The sequence below is a fragment of the Osmerus eperlanus genome, chromosome 8 (genome assembly GCF_963692335.1).
Source record: "Osmerus eperlanus chromosome 8, fOsmEpe2.1, whole genome shotgun sequence".
Taxonomy (NCBI): Eukaryota; Metazoa; Chordata; class Actinopteri; order Osmeriformes; family Osmeridae; genus Osmerus; species Osmerus eperlanus.
In genome coordinates this window covers 571,680-579,631 of record NC_085025.1, presented here as the reverse complement: position 1 = coordinate 579,631, position 7,952 = coordinate 571,680, and positions in this window count along the sequence as shown.

Below are 7,952 nucleotides of genomic sequence, written 5' to 3'. Positions count from 1 at the left end.
CCGGCATCTTCCGCATTAGCTAAGGGATGCTTTGCGTTTAGGTGGTATTTGAGACTGGAAGAACTCCTACAGTAAACTAATTCCGCATAGCACAAGGTGCAAACAACCTTAGTCTTGTCGAGGTTTCCATTGGGAAGCTTCTTAAAAATACATTTTCCCTGAAGCAAACCAGGCGGCTTCATAGCTGCATCCATGTTAGCACGTCACGTTTGATGTGATAATTTCATACACAAGGCATACACACAGGTTGGAAGACTCGTTCTCGCCCCCTACAGTGCAATTCGGCTAGGTATACATCCGCACTAAAATATCAAGGTGAAAGTCATCATAGCTTGCGTAGTATAGACCCAGCTCCCAACACAACTTTGAGAATAGATTAACGGCGATATTTTTTTTATCGCCGATAAGAGTCGCAGCGCGTTAACGGCCCACCACTTGTATAAATATATGTGATAAGGAATGTATACGATTTAGAAAAATACCAAACAGCTTTTAGCTCATTCAGGGTTCTGTTGCTATAGGCAACCGCTGGTCCCATGAAATCTGAAGTTTGGCCTGTGACACATTCACATCCTGGACCCCAACCACCTGTGCTGCACACCAGGGGCCTTCTGGAGACAGGTGCTACCTGCAGTCCTGTTCCTGCACGCACACACACACACACACACACCCTCTCACAAACAGACACACGCACACACACCCACGCACACACACACACTCTCACATGCAGACACACTGCAGACAGACAGTGTAGCGCCTATTGGAGATGTGGTGTAGAGAGGACCAGTGGGGAGGCTGGATCCTGCTGGTGTTTTAACCTTCACAAACCAACACTTCAGTCATTATTCATGATCAATTAGTAGCGCTTCACTTTATTATTGATTAGTCACATCAGATTCACATCACAGTTGTCATACTGAGCCTTCAACATCAAGTTCATACTGTTACAGTAAGTTCCTGTAACTAAAGAATACATAGGATAACGCAAAGCAGTATAATATATATATTGTATCTCACGTGTGTAATAAAGGTCTTTATTCCTCCAGAGTGAGAGTGTTGTGTTTCCTACAGACACTGTAGCAGGAAGAGGAACATGTGGAGGTCAAGTTGAAACCATCTGTCTAAACCCTGGAGAGGAGAGGAGAGGAGGGGAGAGGAGAAGAGGAAAGGAGAGGAGGAGAGAGGGGAGGGGAGGAGAGGGGAGGAAAGAGGAGAGGAGGGGAGAGGAGAGGGGAGGAGAGGGGAGGAAAGAGGGAATTGGGCTATTAATCAGAAGGTTACCGGTTCGATTCCCGGTTGTGCAAAGAGAGAGACTGTTGAGGAAAGACCACTCCACTCTGTGGAGAGAAGCAGAGAGAGAGACAGCATTTGAGGAGAGAGAAAACAGAGGGAAGTCACGAAAGAGGGAGAGAAATGGATAGAGGGAGAGAAAGAGCATAACAGTGTGTACATTTGTGTTTGTATGTATGTGAGTGTATGTGTGTTTTTTGTGTGCAGTGGAAGGTGTGTGTGTATAAATATATACAAGTGTTCTGCCAGTTTGAGCTTCTAAAGCCCCATGCTGAGGGCAGGTGGTGACTCAGTCACTCATCCTGCTTCTGGAAGAGCAGCCAAGCAAGCAGGCTGCCAGGCTGCCAGGCAGACAGGCAGCCAGCCAGGTAGCCAGGCAGCCAGGCAGGCAGCCAGGAAGGCAGCCAGGCAACCAGGCGGCCAGGCGGGCAGGCGGGCAGGTGGGCAGGTGGCCAGGCGGCCAGGCAGCCAGGCAGCCAGGCAGCCAGGCAGCCAGGCAGACAAGCAGACAGACAGGCAAACAGACGGGCAGGCGGCCAGGCGGCCAGGCAGCCAGGCAGCCAGACAGGCAGACAGGCAGACAAGCAGACAGACAGACAGGCAAACAGACGGGCAGGCGGGCAGGTGGGCAAACAGGCACAGACAGGCAGACAGGCAGACAGGCAGGCAGACAGGCAGGCAAACAGGCACAGACAGACAGGCAGACAGACAGACAGACAGGCAGGAACACAGCCCTTGTTCTCTGTCCTGGAGCTTCTGACTCCCCCTGGATCCTGCTCTGACATGTAGTGGTGTCTGTGTGTGTGTGTGTGTGTGTGTCTGTGTGTGTGTGTGTGTGTGTCTGTGTGTGTGTGTGTGTGTGTGTCTGTGTGTGTGTGTGTGTGTGTGTGTCTGTGTGTGTGTGTGTGTGTGTCTGTGTGTGTGTGTGTGTGTGTGTGTGTCTGTGTGTGTGTGTGTGTGTGTGTGTGTCTGTGTGTGTGTGTGTGTGTGTGTGTGTCGGTGTGTGTGTGTGTGCCTGTGTGTGTGTGTGTGTGTCTGTGTGTGTGTGTGTGTGTGTGTGTGTCTGTGTGTGTGTGTGTGTGTGTCTGTGTGTGTGTGTGTGTGTCTGTGTGTGTGTGTGTGTGTGTGTCTGTGTGTGTGTCTGTCTGTGTGTGTGTGTGTGTGTGTGTGTCTGTGTGTGTGTGTGTGTGTGTGTGTGTGTGTGTGTGTGTGTGTCTGTGTGTGTGTGTGTGTGTGTGTGTGAGAGAGAGCTCTTCCTTTACAGACAGATGTGCTGAGGAAGGGGAGGCTGTTAGACTGAGAGACTAAACTATTATCAGCTCCCTCAGAGAGTTGCCACGGCAGCTGGGTATTTTGGGAAGTGTGTTTTTTACATGCCAGGAAGGCTTAATAATCATCACTGATGCTGTTACATACAGAAACACACACACACCCACACAAACACACGCTATAAACATTATTCTACAGTGCAATAAAAACATCCATTCCTCATCTACAGTCTTGCAACATTGTCGCGATTGCAGTTAGCGGGTTGGTACGTATGGCTGGACTGGTCTAACAGTATTTCGGTCTAGGAAAAGGTCTGTATTTACAAGACACAGTGTAAAGTAACCACATCTCAGCTACCGGGCACAGTGCAACAATAATACTCTAATATCTCTACTTCAGCAACAATAAAGAGAGAGAGAGATAGAGAGAGACAGGCAGAGATAGAGAGAGGCAGAGATAGAGATAGAGAGGCAGAGATAGAGATAGAGAGGCAGAGAGAGAGAGAGGCAGAGATAGAGAGAGGCAGAGATAGAGATAGAGAGGCAGAGAGAGAGAGAGGCAGAGATAGAGAGAGGCAGAGATAGAGAGGCAGAGATAGAGACAGGCAGAGATAGAGAGAGGCAGAGATAGAGAGGCAGAGATAGAGAGGCAGAGATAGAGATAGAGAGGCAGAGAGAGAGAGAGGCAGAGATAGAGAGAGGCAGAGATAGAGATAGAGAGGCAGAGATAGAGATAGAGAGGCAGAGAGAGAGAGAGGCAGAGATAGAGAGAGGCAGAGATAGAGAGAGACAGGCAGAGATAGAGACAGGCAGAGATAGAGAGGCAGAGATAGAGAGGCAGAGATAGAGAGGCAGAGATAGAGATAGAGAGGCAGAGAGAGAGAAGAGTCTAGTGAAGCTAAGCTCTGTTCAGGTCTGGGTAGAAGCAGGCTGAGAGGGTTAGGGTTAGGGTTAGAAGCAGGCTGAGAGGTCGTCAAGACAAGAGGAGGAGAGGAGAACAGAGAGAAGAGAGGAGGAGAGGAGAAAGAAGAGGAGAAGAAGAGAGAGGAGGAGAGGAGAACAGAGAGAAGAGAGGAGAGGAGAAAGAAGAGGAGAAGAAGAGAGAGGAGGAGAGGAGAACAGAGAGAAGAGAGGAGGAGAGGAGAAAGAAGAGGAGAAGAAGAGAGAGGAGGAGAGGAGAACAGAGAGAAGAGAGGAGGAGAGGAGAAAGAAGAGGAGAAGAAGAGAGAGGAGGAGAGGAGAACAGAGAGAAGAGAGGAGGAGAGGAGAAAGAAGAGGAGAAGAAGAGAGAGGAGGAGAGGAGAAGAAGAGAGAGGAGAGGGGGGTTTTGTAAATGCTGTGTTCTGGCAGGGAGGGTAATCCCTACACAGTAACATTGAGATACAGAATCCTGTCTCTTCCATGGACTCATTATACACACACACACACACACGTCCACATTCAAACATTCAAATTCCCAGATCTTAAAAGAAGGCTATTTAAGAACAGGGAGCTTTGAGGAACAGAACTCTGGTGAGACTCATTTTCTGTTTGGCTGGAGTCAAGACTGATTGCTTTCATGGACTCCATCATAATTAGCTATGGTGTGTGTGAGTGTGTGTGTGTGTGTGTGTGTGAGGTTGAGTACTAAGAGGCATGTCCGGTCTGGCATGGTCACAGTCTCTATGAGGTTTTCTACTGATGCAGTTTGTACTCACTCTGTATGCCTGCTAATGTGTGTGTATGTGTGTGTGTGTGTCTGTGCTTATGTGTGTGCGTGTGTCTGTGCCTATGTGTGTGTGTGTCTGTGCCTGTGTGTGTGCTTGTGTGTGTCTGTGCTTGTGTGTGTCTGTGCTTGTATGTGTGTGTGTGTCTGTGCTTGTGTGTGTGTTTACGTCTCCTCTCCTCGCATTTAAGATATAGGATATATAATATGTGTATGTTTGTATATTAATCTACAGTATGTGTATGTCTATGCAGTGTGTTTGTTTGTTTAAGCAATATCACAAATATCTTATGTCCCAATAAAACACTTGGGGCCCTATCTTGCACCCAGCGCAATTGACTTTGTTACATTTCTTTCATGTCAATGATTAAAAAGATTTTCATGAGAAATCTCTATGTATGCAAACTTGATTTGTAACAATTGTGGCAATTTCCTCCCACGCCTGTTTAACCGAAGCTAATTTTGGTGTGTTTCTTCTCCCATCCCCATCAGAATCAGAATTCGGTTTATTCGCCATGTAGCCTATGTTACACAAACACAGAATTTATTGTGGCAGGAAGGTGCAAACAATAAACATATACGGGTCTTAAATTAAGTAAAAAGGTTAAATGGTTAAACAAATTCTAAGAACTAAACAATTTAAAAATATAACAATTTAAAAAATAAAATATATATAAAAATAAGACTAAGAATTTGAATGAGCAGCAGGAGTGGGCAACTTAGTGCAATAAGAAAACTGCTCTGCCTTTCCCATACAATGTCACTTCTCTATCTGTTACGGCCCTGACTAGAACGTTGGTCTCCTCGGCTGTGAACCGCTCCTGGTGTGCGCCGTTATAATAGCAATCCGCCATGGAACAAGCGCTGCTCTTAAAGGGAATGTGAGATGACGCTCTGATTGGTTTATTGCACGTTACTTCCAAACCACACCCATTAGTAATGTAGCTACTTCAGACCAACCCATTTTAGATTTGCGCCAGGCGCAGAGTCATTTATCCCGCCAGTATAATAGCAACAGAGCCGGAGTCCCGCCCACAAAGTTACTTGCGCTTTGTGTTTTGCGTTTTGTTACTTGCGTTTCAGATTGTTAAAATAGTGCCCCTGAACTTGAAGGAGAATTGATTCTGTCAAGATCACTCCTCCAACTTCATTCATTCACCAAGACCTTTCTCTTTCTCACACACACACACACACACACACACACACACACACACACACACACACACACACACACTCACAATACTTATGTAGGTTCTCTCACACAAACTACACAGGTACACATTTATGCAGATTTGCATGTAGATGCACACACACACACACAATTGCACTGAGAGAGAGGGGTATCTTTACTCATAAACAAATCTACAAACAAAGAGGCCGGTGGCAGAACCAGACTGAGCAGCTCCTGAAATAGCAGCTCCTCTGTGGGGTTAACACACACGCACACACACACACACACTCACACACACACACATACACACGCACACACACACACACACTCACACACACACTCACTGCTGTGAGAGGGGTCTGGCATCAAATGAAGTAGAGGTGGTTTGGAGCTGCTGTCCTGCTGGGCCTCCTGGCTGAGCCCACCGCCACGTCCTCTTGGCCTAACGGCAAGAATCTGTTTGCAGAGTCAGTGAAGGCAGACACATCTACGGGTGGGATCGCCAAAACTTTCCAGATGGATAAACATCACTTCAGGTAAGAGGAAAAATATGTATCCATTTTTTTATTTGGGGTGAACTGTCCCTTTAACTGAGTGTCTCACCAGCCTGGAGAGCAGAGGAGCATCTGGGAAACATCTCTATAGAGTCTGACTCACTAACACATCTCTCACTCAGTCCCATGTTCTCTGTTCAGAAGCAGAGATGCACTGGTTGGTTGTGGTGGGGGTGGTGGGTGTGGAGGGGCAGACTGGGCAGCCTCTGTCCAGGGACTCCTCGGGTCTCTGGTCCAGCTGTCAGAGTCTCCTCCAGGGGAACAAGGGAGGTGGACAAAGACTCACTGTATGATTAGAAAGAGAGGGTTTTTTAGGACATTTACCCACAAGCAAACTACAAATGGTGTTACCTTGGTTATCATCTGCAGATGATTCATGTCTGAAGCTGGTTCTCATGACTCAGGTCCTCAGGAGCTCTCTATCCTAGAGACAGGACATGCTGAGATGGTGTGTGAATGTGTGTGAGAGAAAGAGAGTGTGCGTCTGTGAGTGTGAGTGTGTGTGAGAGAGAGAGTGTGTGTCTGTGAGTTTGAGTGTGTGTGTGGGAGAGAGTATGTGTTTCTGTGAGTGTGAGTGTGTGTGAGAGAGAGTGTGTCTGTGAGTGTGAGTGTGTGTGAGAGAGTGTGTGTGTCTGTGAGTGTGAGAGAGTGTGTGTGTCTGTGAGTGTGAGTGTGTGTGAGTGTGCTGTAGTGAGGGAAGTAGTCTTGAAGGTCAGCTCATCTGAGGTAATTAGCACAGAGAGCAGCCAACAGCACACACACACACAGGCATGCACACAGCACACACACAAACACACAGGCATGCACACAGCACCCACACACACACACACAGGCATGCACACAGCACACACACACACACAGGCATGCACACAGCACCCACACACACACACACACACACACACACACACACACACACACACACACACACACACACACAGGCATGCACACAGCACACACACACACAGGCATGCACACAGCACACACACACACAGGCATGCACACAGCACACACACACACACACACACACACACACACAGGCATGCACACACACACACACACAGGCATGCACACAGCACATACACATACATGTGCAGCACACACACAATCAGCCCCAACACAGGTAAACAAAGGACATCTCTACTGTATGTGTCTATAACACCAATCTGCTGTAATTACAGCTCAGTTTGAGTAGTGGTGTGGAACATATTCCCTCAGATTAGCCAGAAGAGATGACAGAGGATGTTACAGAATCAATACAGGATCTCTGCTCTGCTGAAGAGGAAAAATATCTCTGAAATAAGTTCTTCTCGACTGGCTTCTGTAGCGGGGTTTGCTCGTTTAAGATTAGCAATACTTAATTTATAATAAAGTATGTAGTTCTTGGGGCACCACCTCTTATTGTTAAAGGGATAGAGGAAACCTTATTGAATAATATTTAAATAATAGCCTTCGTAATAATCAGTCTAATCTTAAAGTTGTGAATTCTATGAAAGTAGAGCAGATCAGATAACGTGAGTGATACGCGAATATTATACACAATGATTTATTTAGGAGAATGTAATTATAATGAACAAATACCAGATAAGTTATGGGTTAGTCAGAATAGTGCAGTGGCTGGATGCAAATGAGGGCGAGCAACACAATGGCTGTGTAGAGCGTGTAAAGGGGGAAGGGAGAGAGAGAGAGGGGTAGAGGGGGACAGGTAGGCCTTTGTGGTAACAATGGACGAGCAAGGGCAACTGACTTAGCGAGGGTTAAGCTAACTCATTTGTAAAATACAATCAAACATCAACAATTTAATCACAACATGCCAATATGTCACAGGTAAGAAATATTGCAAATCGTAGTTACTTTTGTCGGTTTGAAGAAAGGTAGAGTCAATGGTTTCGTTATCGTCCAACGAAAATAGAACAACGGAATCTTTGGCCAAAGTTCCGGGCGCTCAGTGAATTTGCAGGTTGAGA